Source organism: Rhea pennata, chromosome Z, assembly GCF_028389875.1.
Source record: "Rhea pennata isolate bPtePen1 chromosome Z, bPtePen1.pri, whole genome shotgun sequence".
Lineage (NCBI taxonomy): Eukaryota > Metazoa > Chordata > Aves > Rheiformes > Rheidae > Rhea > Rhea pennata.
This window is the reverse complement of record NC_084702.1, coordinates 4556250-4570351: the sequence shown is the minus strand read 5'-3', so window position 1 is coordinate 4570351 and position 14102 is coordinate 4556250.

Here is a 14102-nt window from a genome sequence, read left to right as displayed (position 1 = left end):
GAAGAATTTTTGCTGCAATTGGTTGTAGCTGCCTTAAGACTTGAATGCCAAATATGTAATGACTAATCTGGGAAAGTGATGAAGAAAGTAAGCAGTTCTCTTACTTGCTAAGCACTCCTACTTTAAATGATCACTTGATTCTTCAGTCAGCACAAAAAAAAATCTATCTCTTGACTAGTTAACTCTATTTGGACTAACCACTGATTTCAAGACAGTGAATACTGACCAGAAGCACATCAGAGACTCAGATTTTGGTGGAAATTGAGACACAAAGACATAGCAACATTTTTGTGGTCTCTAGCTGATTTCAGAGCAGTCTTGCAGTAAGAATTATATCTGTTCTGGAGAGGAGGAATATGGTGGTGCCAAAAAGTAGGCTGAAGGTTTGCACATTGATGCATAAGATTGTTTCTCTGTCTCTGAACTGAAGACCTGAACAGAAAAAACTTGAAACAGGTTGATGAATGGTAATTGCTTACCTTCTGTCTTATTATTCATATTGTGAAATGAATGTTATGCCCTGTCACAGATATAGACAAGATTTCTCTTAAGTTTCAGGAAGAGCCAAGTTATATTCTCCTAGAAAGCCTGATATTTTATGCATGTACCCCATTTCTCAATTAAGTCTATGCAGTAAAGTTTGCATCACTTCTAGTGATAAATGTGCCTTCAACCACATGGTGCTATCTGAGCCTGCAGTACTTCAGTACCATCTGAATCATAAATCATAACAACATTGGGTTATAATTTAGATGAATGAACCATGTAAATTTGCCTCCTCTTTTGTATAAGTAAAGAAAGATCTACTCTGCTTACAAACAGCAGATTTGGCATAGTTAAATCAGACTAATCTCCATATTCCAGTAAAGGGGGGACATACCTACTACTGTAATCTCAGTATAGCATGTCATCTTACTAATGTGGCAGTACTTACATGTATTTTCTCTTCCCAGTTTCCTCAGTCTGTTCAGACTGTTTGAATTCTTCCAAAGTAAGTGCATCAAGAGTTGTCATGGAAGTCTACCACTTGTAAAATTTATGTTGCCTGAAGTATGAGATTTAGTATTTGCAGCACCAACAAACTGGAGCGGGTGCAGGGTAGGCCACAGAGACAACAGAGCTGGAGCTGTGTGAGGGCAGGCTGAGAGGCTGGCGTCAATCAGCATGGAGCTTCAGGGCACCTTGCAGCAGCCCGCGCTGCCCCTGGTGCTGCAGTCCTACATGACCCTGTGATTCTATAAAGAGCAGTCTGGCTCATGGTAATGAAGAAAAATCCATTCCACAGTAAATATATCAAGTTGACTTACATATATCACATTCAAACGGTGTGCTTTTGCTTGCCTTACTTATCTTGGGACCAGAAACTGGCATCAGACTTAGGCATAACACTTTGTGTTTTCTATGTGTATTTGTGTTGTACGCCTCATCTAATTGTCTAAGATTATAAACTCTTCTTTCTATATACATTTATGAAACTAGTGCATGAATACTCGATCTTTTGTTATTGTAAATAATGAATCTGAAAAGTACACTTAAGTGAGAGTACTCACCACCAGATTTAGTTGAGATTTTTTTTTTAAGACCGTTTTTCACTGTTAACAGTGACGTTTGCTCAATGATAGAAAAATCTGTTTTCACTAACATCTACCTTTTATCTGTTAATTGTAAGTCTCTAGAATTTTTGTTCTATTGTAAACTAAATTTCTCATTGTCTATTCTGGATTCAAATTTACAGACCTTGATCATTTCAAGAGACCAAGATCATTTCAATTATAAAAATCCTTATCTCTAATGATGAAACTAATTCTCCTTTGAACTTAAACTAGAAAAAAAAATGGAAGTTTTGTTGCCTTGAAGCTCCTACAATAATATCCTTCTCATAAATGTGCTTTAGATACTTTAAATTTATATATTCCTTTTATGTCTAATATTTATATTCCCAAGCATCAAAAATACTTCTCTTAAGTAAATAACCACAAAATACAACACACGTTTGCATTACTTTGACAAGTACACAACCAAGTTATTCGAATGGTCCATATTTGTCATCCAGTTTTAAAATATAATGATACTGATAGAAAGCATAACTCATAAATGGAAATGGCATTTTTTAGAATATTATTTTAACTTACCTTTCCACAAGAATTGCTCAGAAATTTTCTGCCAATAACTTTCAAGGAAAAGTTAACTTTGCAAATTTGAAATTAAGAACCAAAGAAAAATAAGTGTGAAAGATTTCTTTGGTCGCTTAAAAACAGCATGTATCTTAGCAAAACTAAAATAAAATTGTTTTATTGCAGTGTGACTCTGGTGTTGCTAGGTTAACACAGCTTGAATACTCCAACTAATTTGATTCAACTGAATCAAAATTTTAATCACTGAGTCACTGTGACAATAAACTTCATAAATCTTTATTATGGCATGCTGCACTTATTTCTGAATATTTGTGAACATTTGCAGTTTTAGACACAACTACGAAAATGGTATCCTGCTTATGTCAGTGTCCTTTTTTGGTGATAAAGTATAAGGCTGCCTTGCAGAAATTTTGGAAGGATGTAGTTATCTGTTAAGTATTAATGATTAGATTCAAATAGATTAGTACTTGTTTAGCTATCTTTTAGATTTTGTATATAGGAAGTGATTTAAGTTACTGAAAGATGCCTAGTCTATATTTTACTGTGGTTGAAATCAAGACTTGAGAGTGACTTACTCACTTTTTTTGCAAAAATACACAATATAATTTTCCATAATATTGATATTTTCAGTGAATATATAGGAACAATGATCTAATTAATTCTATTTAACGTTCTTCTCCTTGTTATCTATAGCACAGTATCAGTTTTGCTATTTTATTTTCCTGTAGAAAACAAGTAGAAACAATCCGCTTCATTTATGTAGATTTCTTCCCCCTTGTTTTATATCATTTGTGATCACATACAGCTTTCTTTTCACTTATCAAAAGCCTAAAATGCCTGAAGACATTTTTTTTGCCTAACAGGGGAAAATTGAAGGGAGTTAATAGCTCCAAGGAAACAAAATCAGCTTGCCCTGTTGTTTTCCTGTTTGTAAACATTTTAGCGTTCATTGCTAAAGGGATAGCATTAGGGATCCTTTTTTTTTCTGTTGCTAATCTGCATTTTGATAAAATGTAAGCATTAGGATCACGTATGGGAATAGTTTGTCTGACATGAAATGATACACTGGCAAGTGCTCTTGGAAACCCTGGACCCTTTTGAAACATGATCCCCTAACTGATGTGGCAAAACTGAAATTCTTCAGCAGGCCAATAAATACATTTTCAAGTTTGAATCAAGGCATGGTGTATTTGGCCTAGGAAAATATAGGTTTTAAATGGTTAGAGTGCCCTTACTCTTCTCATTTACTGCTGCTTCTTGCATGTTCCACAGCCTTACAATCTGTGATATCAACCCTTCCACTGCTTAGTAAAGAAAGATTTCAGTACTTAAATTACCCACATAAAAAACATTTGTGCACACACACATACTAAATCCATCATTTAAATAATTATCTGTGAGTTATTTTCTCTGTTACTGAAATCTGTAACTCAAAACAATCTGCTCCTGCTGATAGTTCCGATTCTTCCACATCTGTTAATTCAAAAAACTATCACTTTGACGTCTATATAAATCAGTATTATTTATTAGTAATTGATTTGATTTTGTTGCTTCCAATGACTCTTATTTATCATTTATTTCCAACACCAAGGGCATTATTAGAAGAAAAGCAGCATTGACTCGCAGTGTGAGTTAGGTTCATAGTCCGTACTTTGATATTACTACAATAAGATACTGAGCAGGAATTTGGAAAGTAATAATAAAGCTTACAAGCAATATCATTTCTATTCTATGTTAGATGTATCATTTTTAAAGCAGTAACCTCTGATTTATTTATGAATGTCATTCGAATTAAAATATTTTGAGCAAAACTTTTAAAACTTTTATAGAGCAATTAGAAAATTAGTAAAAACGAAACTTTCCATAGAAAGTCTTGATTCTAAATCTCTGTTCAAAAACTTCCTTCAAAAAGAGTTCAACTCACTGAGGGAAAAAATTACCAGCATAAAATGTATTGATTTGTAAATGTTGCCTTGGGGGTCAAATGTACTAAATAATTCACAATCTCATATTTTAGTTCTTTTAGTTCTTCCCTATATAAATGATGAAATCTCAGTTTCACCTAAGCTGAGATTTGTATTCATTGCAGAAGTGTTTACATAGCTCCAGGCAAAAATTAGGGTCAAGATGTATAGCATCTTCTGTATATAGCCTATAAAAGTGCTCCATAGGGCAACAAAGGTTAGCGCAACTTTACAGGTTTGTTGGAAGAAAAATCAAATATGACTTCTACTAAACTAACAGGTTTTATAGAGACATTCTTGATTAAGAAGGAATTGTAAAGCCTATTGTAATGATATTACCATAGTGATGGAAGTTACTATGAAAGCAATTTACATAGCAAGCCAGATTTTTATACAAACATATTTCTCCAATAGGATAGCAATGTTTAGAAAGTCAAAATGTATAGCAGGTAAAAGAAAATAGATTTTTTAATTGGAAATTATTGTTTGTAGGCTTCTTGAGGCTCATACTTCTGCTCATTATACCATCCTGCTTCTGCCAGGTTGTCTTAAAATAAACGAGGTGAATAACTGCTTTCTTTTCTTTTTTTCTTTTCTTTCTTTTTTTTTTTTTTTCAATCAATAAAACCCTTTGCTTTAAACTCTGACTTGTATTTAAGAAAGCTTGAAATTCTATACATTTTTCCTGGCTCATCACAAATGACTCTGATAAAAATTAGAAATATTAGAAATGCTCACTGGAGCCACAGCCATGGTGATAAAAATAACTGACTTTAACCAATAATCCCTTGAACCAATATATCCATTCATAACCATACAAATTGTTAATTTTTGCAGGTATATGGACCAAGTAGATTGTATTTCATTTTTTTGATTTTTAATTTTCAAAATATAATTTTATTTCAAAAAACCTATAAACCTGTAACAAAACTCTGAAGTATCTCTGATTTTTATGAGCATCATGAAATGAAGAAAAGGCTTCCAAAATTCTAATTTAGACTACAAGCAGGTAAAAAAAATTCAGGGAAAACCCTTTAATGCTTTTTTTTCTCAATGAGTGGCACTGTAATAAAAATCTGGAAAAATATTTAAATGTAGAAAATTACATTCTTGTAGTTCTCAGTTTTTTATCTATTTTATTCAACCAAATTACTTTTTTATTTTTGGAGGCCTCAAGCACATATAATGAAGTGGTAACAGCATTGTCTTTTTCTGTGTTTGAGGAAGAGGAAGTAACAGAGCTAAATGATCCTGCCCAAGTCACTTGCCACTAACGACATTGCAGCCGGAGTGTGGTGTTCAAGTTTAGGCTCCCTAGCACAGGACAGACACAGATGTACTGGAAAGAGCCAGAGCAGGATCACCAAGATGGTCAAGGCTACAAGGAGAGGCGAGGGCACTGCTTGTTCAGCCAACAGAAAAGAAGGTAAAAAGGAGACATTGCTGCCTGCAACTAACTGTCGGGGAAGTGTAGGATGGGTGGAGGGAATAAAGAGGCTGCTCCTTCTCAGAAGTACGTGATAGAAGGATGAACAATAACGAGGCACAAGCTGGAATATCTCTTGAGATAATGGAACTGTCTCAAGGTCTGGTAAAAAAAAAAAAAAAAAAAAAAAAGACACCATAAGGAGGATCAAAAAAGGACAGAATGGTTGTGTGGTATCATGGTATCAGTCCTTGGAAGGGTGATCAAGATTCAGCTGGCCACAGCCCTGAGCAACGTGAAGCCAGAGGTCTTTCAAGCATACCTGATGCACAAATTCAGTGATTGTTTGTCAAGTTACCTTGTGAATTTTGCAGTTATCCATGCAAATGAAGCACATTCATTCTTTTCTAAAAGCAGATTTTTTCCCCTATATATAAGAAACAAGAATAACTCTGTATTTTTTGGTATATAGATAAAAAAAAAAAAAAAAAAAAAAAAGTACTCTTTTTCTTAACCTGCTCATGCAGCTACCAAACTGAGCATTCACATCAGAAACTACGGTTCTGATGTATGATTAAATACTACAGCTACGGTAGTATCTAATTAATTTAAGTATTAATTAAATTAATTAAATTTAAGTATTTAATTAATTTGACTGTTAGTAAGCAGTATCATTTCTTTCTTCAGAATAAAACACTTCCAAGTGTAAAGGTTCAAGAAAGTGGTGGGGTCTTTTGGAAGCTTAAGAATAAGCTTTCTAAGGCAATACTTTTTCTCAGTTATGTTAGACAGTCAGATGTTATAGGACAAAATTATTACCTTGCTGAGGCAGTAAGTCGCATTAGTGGCTGATTAACACCTTTACAGCTTCTACTTTTTAAACATGTAATTACTTCTTGAGAAGACAATGTTGTCTTTTCTCTGTTCATTAACGGTGAACAGGTTACTAAATTGCATGTAAAAATAGTTCTCAAGATGTTACTCTGCTGGAACTGTATTAACGGATTGAAACTATGCTTGTTAGAAACAAAAAAAAAATCTATAGAATAAAAACAGGTGCAGAATAAAAACAGGTGTAGAATAAAAACCTCCCTAGGTGCAGGGTCACCTGGGCAAAAATAACTCTCTATACCAGTACAAGCTGGAGGCTGACCTTCTGGGAAGCAGCTCTGCAGAGAAGGACCTGGGAGTGCTGGTGGATAACAGACTGACCACGAGCCAGCAATGTGCCCTTGTGGCCAGGAAGGCCAATGGTCTCCTGGGGTGCATTAGGAAAAGCGTTGAGGGCAGGTCAAGGCAGGTGACCCTGCCCCTCTCCTCAGCCCTGTTGAGGCCTCATCTCGAGTACTGTTTCCAGTTCTGGGCTCCTCAGGACAAGAGAAACATGGAGCTACTGGAGGGAGTCCAGCAAAAGGCTACAAAGATGATCAGAGGGCTGGAGCACCTGCCCTATGAGGAAAGACTGCGAGAGCTCAGCCTGTTTAGCTGGGGAAGAGAAGACTGAGGGGGGATCTGATCAATGTGTACAAGTACCTGAAGGGAGGGTGTCAAGGGGATGGGGACAGACTCTGATGAGTTGTCCTGTATGACAGGACAAGAGGCAATGGGCAAAAACTGAACCAGAGGAAGTTCTGCCTGAATATGAGGAGAAACATCTTCACTGTGAGAGTGATGGAGCACTGGAAGAGATTGCCCAGCAAGGCTGTGGAGTCTCCTTCTCTGGAGATATTCAAAATCTGCCTGGATGCAACCCTGTCTACAGGTGGCCCTGCTTGAGCAGGGAGGTTGGACTAGATGATCTCCAGGGGTCCCTTCCAACCTCAACCATTCTGTGTGATTTTCTTATTTATATGAGTGTAAATCTAGAGACCCATTCAGATTTTTTGCAAAAGAGTACAGTTCTTGAGGGAATTGAATTGGTGTGCCTGCAAGGATTTACTGTGTTGATATAAATATATATGACAACAAAGTGTTTACAGGTAACAGGTAATTCAGCTGGGACCTTATTTGTATTTGACTAACTGAATATTTTGGAAGTTTGCTGGAAAGAGCATAACTACATTTAAGCAAAATACAATTTCCCATCCTCTAAAACTTCAAAGATGAGGATAATGAAAAAAAAAGAACAAACAAACAAACAAACAAAAAACAGAAGAACCCACGGTTGTTTGAAGATCCTTGAATAAGAAGTGGCTACAGTAGCTACTTGGAATCTTGGAGACTGCCAGAACTAGGTCTCTGAATGGAGGTTGCCTATATACACATCAAACCTTAAACAACTAGTTTTCTTACTGTTTATGACTGCCTCTCCTTTTAACAGTAAATTTCATCCTTTATTTGAATATTGGCTTAGTTGAAATTTCTATACTCTCCTGAAAATTGTATTTCTCTTCTTTCAGAATAATTTTCTTTGAAAAACAAGTCCAGCTGTGCTGGTTCCAGCATTAATTCAATAGTCTCTAATGGCTTAGAGTATCTTCAAGATTGGTAGACCAATATCTCCTATTTAGAAGATATCTGTTTTTGAGAGAGCTGCTTCATAAGAAACTGATTGTTTTAAAGTAAAGAAAAGATGACATACTCTCATAGACACTCAGAATGTTCCTAGACTTTATATGCATAAAGTTCAATAGAATACATTTGTCAAGTCTTTTGGCAGGCAAACTGGAATAAACCATGAAGAGTAGATGGGAGAGTATCTCTGGAGCTGCTATCTCAGTGCAGATGTTTGCATGTTACAAGAGAATTATTAAGAAGAAATTCTGCAAAATCAAGTTATTCTATCAAACTGATATCTAGAATTACTGCTTTTTTTTTCAGTTGTCATCTTTTCTTCCATTCCATTTCTTTCCACACCATTCTTGAGTGCTGAAGAACAAACACTGGGCTCAAACTGAAAATTTTTTTCCAGATTACTGAAGTATCTTTCTTCTTCACTAGGATAAGTTCAGCAAGTACTTTTGACCAAAGAAATATTCATAAAAATTTTAATCTATTGTAATTCAGTAGAATAAATTATTATAGTTACTGAAATGACTGATGCAAATAAAATGAGGCAGGCATTCTTGATGAGTCTGAAGCTTGATTTATGCTAGGTATACTAATTAGAAGAAGGTAGACTATTTATCTTTACAGAAAACTTTAAAGAGAATTTAGGTTGTTTTCAAGTCAAAATAGAGTTCTTTTGACTAAATACTGCTTGACTAAAGAAGAGCTTTGAAGAACATTTTGTACTGTGTACTGCATGTATGCATTTCTTTGTGATTGAAAGACGTATTTTTGTCTGTCTGCCATTTACCAGCAAGTGAACTTGGAATATTTAACATTTTTATTGTGGTGCAGGCAGCAGGATAAAGTCCAGTACAAGCAGAAATCACAACTATACTTTAGATGTTGTAGACCTCATAAACACTTAATTCTTTTCACAAACTTTACATAAACATTTTCATAAAAGGCCTGTATTCCTCAACAAAAAAATAAATAAATAAATACAAACACAAAAAACAAAAAACATAGACTTACCCAGAAAAATATAAGAAAATTGTTTATTTGAATGATCATAGTTCAATAGTTTTCCTTCTTCTGAGGCTGCTGAGATGCAACCTGATGATAGTAGCATCCCTGTCTCTTACCTGACTGTGAGAGGGTGTCTCCTCAGAGAAGGCACTGCCCCAAGGTGCACTAAGTTCCTTCACAGGTGTTCAGTGCTTCTCTATCCAATCATCCTTGGATTAATTTAAAACATGCTATATGTTTTCCTAAGAACCAATTATTAACTGCTGACCGATCAATATTTTTGCGTACTGCCAGGAAGGTTTTAAGGAAAATATTTAGCTGCCTCAACAGTGAAAACATATTAAATATGCAGTGATTAATGGGTCACAGCTAAGTATTTTATACTGTAATGAAACACCCATTTTTTTCAGATTTGACAGCAGTCATGGACCACATGGTGCCATCTGACTTTTAAGGAGATCTCCCCACTAATCTCACTTTCTCCTGTCAAAACAGATGGCACAATATGGCCCAAAGTGCATTTATTATATGATGGTAAGATTACATTTTCTTTAACTGTTCTCTTTTTTTAACTTGAAGTGTTTGTATTAGTATAACTGATGTACCTGCTAATTATTTTGTCACAAAGGAACTTGAGCTCTTTCTGGTTTGTCTTGTAGTCATTTTAAAATTGCCTTTTGCTGAAGTTAACATTCTGCTAACCCAAGGTTTTAACATCTTTCAATAAAATTCAATTGTATTTTACTGCTTTTGTATTTGCATGCATACAATATTGTCATTCTGATACAAGCTTCTGGACAGGCCTGAGGCTAAGTCTTTAAAAATGTATACAAAATAAGTTCATTGATTTAAGTGTGTTAGGGAGTAGCCCAACTTTTATTTATTTTTAGCATTGTCTTATTTTAAATCACTAGACATCTCTTTATCAATGTTATGAACACTTATAATGTATTTTTTTTTTCCTCTGTGCACAGTTTAAACAGCATACAAACAAGTTGTTCTCTTTGGAATTCCTGTGCTAAATGTATTAGCTTCTTATTTAAACCATTAACTAAAGATGGCCACTTGAAGAGCATTCATGTCTTAGTACTAGTTACTACAGACTAAGAAGCCTTATATGTATAGAGCAATAACAGGTGTCTTATACAACACTAAATGTCGCCAACTGATCTGAGTTTTCTCAAAGAAATGATCTGTATTACTATACTCATCATCTAGATACTATCATTTCTCTGGTATGTACAACTGATCATTAGTACAGTATATTCACAGCAAATGTTGTGTGCATATAGCAATTGGAAGACCAAAAGGGTTTTGGCAAGGGATGTTAAGGACAACAGGAAGGGCTTCTTCAAATACATCAGCAGCAAGAGGAGGACTAGGGAAAATGTAGGCCCACTACTGAATGGCGCAGGGGCTCTGGTGACAAGGGATACAGAGAAGGCAGAGTTACTGAATGCCTTCTTTGCTTCAGACTTCACTGCTAAGGGCAGCCCTCAAGAATCCTGCAGTCTGGATGTGAGGGAGAAAGTCCAGAGAAGCGAAGACTTTCCTTTGGTTGAAGAGGAAAGGATTAGAGATCTTCTGGGCAAGCTAGACATCCACAAATGCATTGGCCTGGATAGGATGCACCCACGAGTACTAAGGGAGCTGGCAGATATTGCCAGGCTGCTCTCCATCATCTTTGAAAGGTCCTGGAGAACTGGAGAGGTGCCTGAGGACTGGAAGAAAGCCAATGTCACTCCAGTCTTCAAGAAGGGCAAGAAGGAGGACCCAGGCAACTATAGGCCGGTCAGCCTCACCTCCATCCCTGGAAAGGGGATGGAACAGCTCCTTCTGGATGTCATCTCCAAGCATACGGAGGAAAAGAAGGTGATCAGGAGTAGCCAGCATGGATTCCCCAAGGGGAAATCCTGCTTGACCAATTTGAGAGCCTTCTCTGATGGAATGGCTGGATGGGTAAATGACGGGAGAGTAGTGGACACTGCGTACCTTGACAAGGTTTTTGACACTGTCTCCCAGAACATCCTCCTAAATAAGCTCAGGAAGTATGGGTTAGAGGAGTGGACAGTGAGGTGGATTGGGAAGTGTCTGAAAGGCAGAGCTCAGAGGGTTGTCATCGGTGGCGTGGAGTCTAGTTGGAGGCCAGTGGCTAGTGGTGACCTCCAGGGCTCTGTGCTGGATCCCATCTTGTTCAACTTCTTCAACAATGACCTGGATGAGGGGATGGTGTGCCTCTTCATCAAGGTTGCTGACGATACCAAGGTGGGAGGAGTGGCTGACACCCTTGAGGCCTGTGCTGCCCTTCAGAGAGACCTGGACAGGCTAGAGAGTTGGGCAGAGAGGAACCTCTTGAGGTTCAAGAAGGGCATGTGATGAGTCCTAGAGACTAGAGAAAAATAACCCTAGGCACCAGGACAAGCTGGGGGCTGACCTTCTGGGAAGCAGCTCTGCAGATAAAGACCTGGGAGTGCTGGTGGATGACAGATTGACCATGAGCCAGCAACATGCCCTTGTGGACAAGAAAGCCAATGGTCTCCTGGGGTATATTAGAAATAGTGTTGCGAGCAGGCCGAGGCAGGTGATCCTGCGCTTCTACTCAGCCCTGCGGAGGCCTCATCTCGAGTACTGTGTCCAGTTGTGGGCTCTCCAGTACAAGAGAGACATGGAGCTACTGGAGAGAGTCCAGTATGGGGCTACAAAGATGATGAGAGGGCTTGAGCACCTGCCCTATGAGGAACGGCTGCGAGAGCTGGGTCTCTTTAGCCTGGAGAACAAGAGACTGAGGGAGGATCTTATCAATCTGTAAAAGTATCTGAAGGAGTCAAGGAGTTTGGGACAAACTCTTGTCAGTTGTCCCACATGATGGGACAAGAGGCAATGGGCAGAAATTGAACCACAGGAAGTTCTGCCTGAATGTGAAGAGGAATTTCTTGCCTGTGAGGGTGACGGAGCGCTGGAAGATGTTGCCCAGAGAGGCTGTGGAGTCTCCTTCTCAGGAGATGTTTAAGGCCCACCTGGATGCAACCCTGCTGTAGGTGAGCCTGCTTGAGCGGGGCAGTTGGACTAGACGATCTCTGGAGGTCCCTTCCAACCTTACTGATTCTAGGATTCTATGATTCCTCTTCTAAGTGAGAGGTAAAATATTCAGAGCTCTGTTCCCATGCTCCACTATACACATTACTTTCTCCATCTTCCTTTCTCAAGGTCTCACATGGTTATCTGAGTGTCATAAATTCATTGAAGAAGGTGTTTAAACCAAGGTTTCCCACATGCCAAGTAAAAGATCACAAATAGCTAGATTTCCAGAATACAGGAAAACAGTATTCAAACAATCTCCATTTTCAACTTCTTCTTCTTTTTTTTTCTTTTTTTTTTTTTTTTTTTTTTTTTTTTTTTTTTTGTGTGTGTGTGTGTGCAAAATGTTCATAGTAATAGCAGTAAAGTACTTTTTATGGAAAATAAGGTGGACTTTTACAGCAGACTGAGCAATTTTCCAGCCAAGAACCAATAGGCTTAATAATATTAAATGGTATTTGTAGCATCTGTGATTATTTTTATAAAGTTTCCAAAGTAATTTAGAGCATAAAGTTTAAAGATTCTTCCATCTGTGAGGAAGATTGAAAAAAAGAATTATTATCTCCTGTATTTCAGCAGCAGCTGAAGTAGTAAGATTCTAATTGTTAGTTCATAGTCATTTATTTTATAGAGCACTTTCAAAGGTATCTTCTAACTTCCTACAGTTTCAGCAAAATAATTCCTTGTGTTGGAATGAGACTAGTTCAGTTTGCAGCTGGAACTTGGCAGTTTTTCAGATGGGTCAGAAGTCACATAATACAGTATGAGAAATTGAATGATAAACACTATTCTAAAATAGCCACTTGGTCAGAAATCTTGCCATCAATTTTAAATGGCATTTCTACCAGGAACACTGCAAATCACATCGATTTCCTTGCTGAGAGTTCTATTGACTTAGTTTGTCACAGTCTGTTCAGGTTGGCGTGCACTGGAGCATATTTGAAAGGCCCTTCATCTCAGCTACAATATATTATTTAAAAATGTCAAGCCTGTTTTGCTGTTGCTAGAAAATAAATGATTCTGTCTGAGCTCCTAACATGCACACAGAATCTTTTTTCACTAATTTCCTTAAATTATGTATTTCATTGCTGTCTACTGCAGAAACCAGGGTATTACATCACTCTTTTCTTAGCTTAATATTTTCCTATTCCACTTCCCTCATTTACTGTAGCTTTGAAATGCACAGTCCATAGGCCCACCTCTAGTAAAGACGTGTTTGGCTTTTATTTGGCAGTAACACTGGACATACTGTTAGGCATGTCTCTCATTAATCTTAGTAAAAGAGAAAAGTAACATGCACACTCCATAGGTATATCTTTAAGTCATCATTCTGCAAAAATGACCACTATGGAGTGTTTCTCTGAAGTAGGACAGTATATTACTGTTACATGAAGCATTTTTACCTTACAGCTGCATCCTTGCATGAGGTTCTTACCAGATACCCAAGGAAGAAAAGGACATTCAGGACTGCAAGTCTTCTTACATCCCATTAGCAGCCCTATAGGACCCAAGGACCCCAAATGTTTTTTTTTTTTTTTTTTTTTTTCCAAGCACTTGAACCTCTGTAGGCTTCAATTCTTAAACAATAGGTCCTCCATGTCCTTGAATGAAAAATCTTTGTTTTGAACTTGACTCCTACTACCTTTATTTGATGATTCTTGTTCTTACATTGGAAGAGATGCTGAGCAGCTGATCTTCGTCCAGGTCTCCTATGACTCTGGAGTGTCTCTCTCAGTTGTGTCTCTTCATCTCCACAAATCATCTTTTTTCTTCTGCCCAAAGAGTCCTAGCTTATTTAGTCATTCCTCATACAGTAGTTTTGTACTTTCTGATCATCTGTCTTTAGAAGCTATTTCACCCTTGAAGACTTGCAAACCTATGGACTGGGCACCACATGGTTCTGTTAAAAAGCTTTGGTATTCATTATGTCATTTATTCCTTAACATCTGCTGCTAGTTCATTTACAGATATATTCTTCAATGA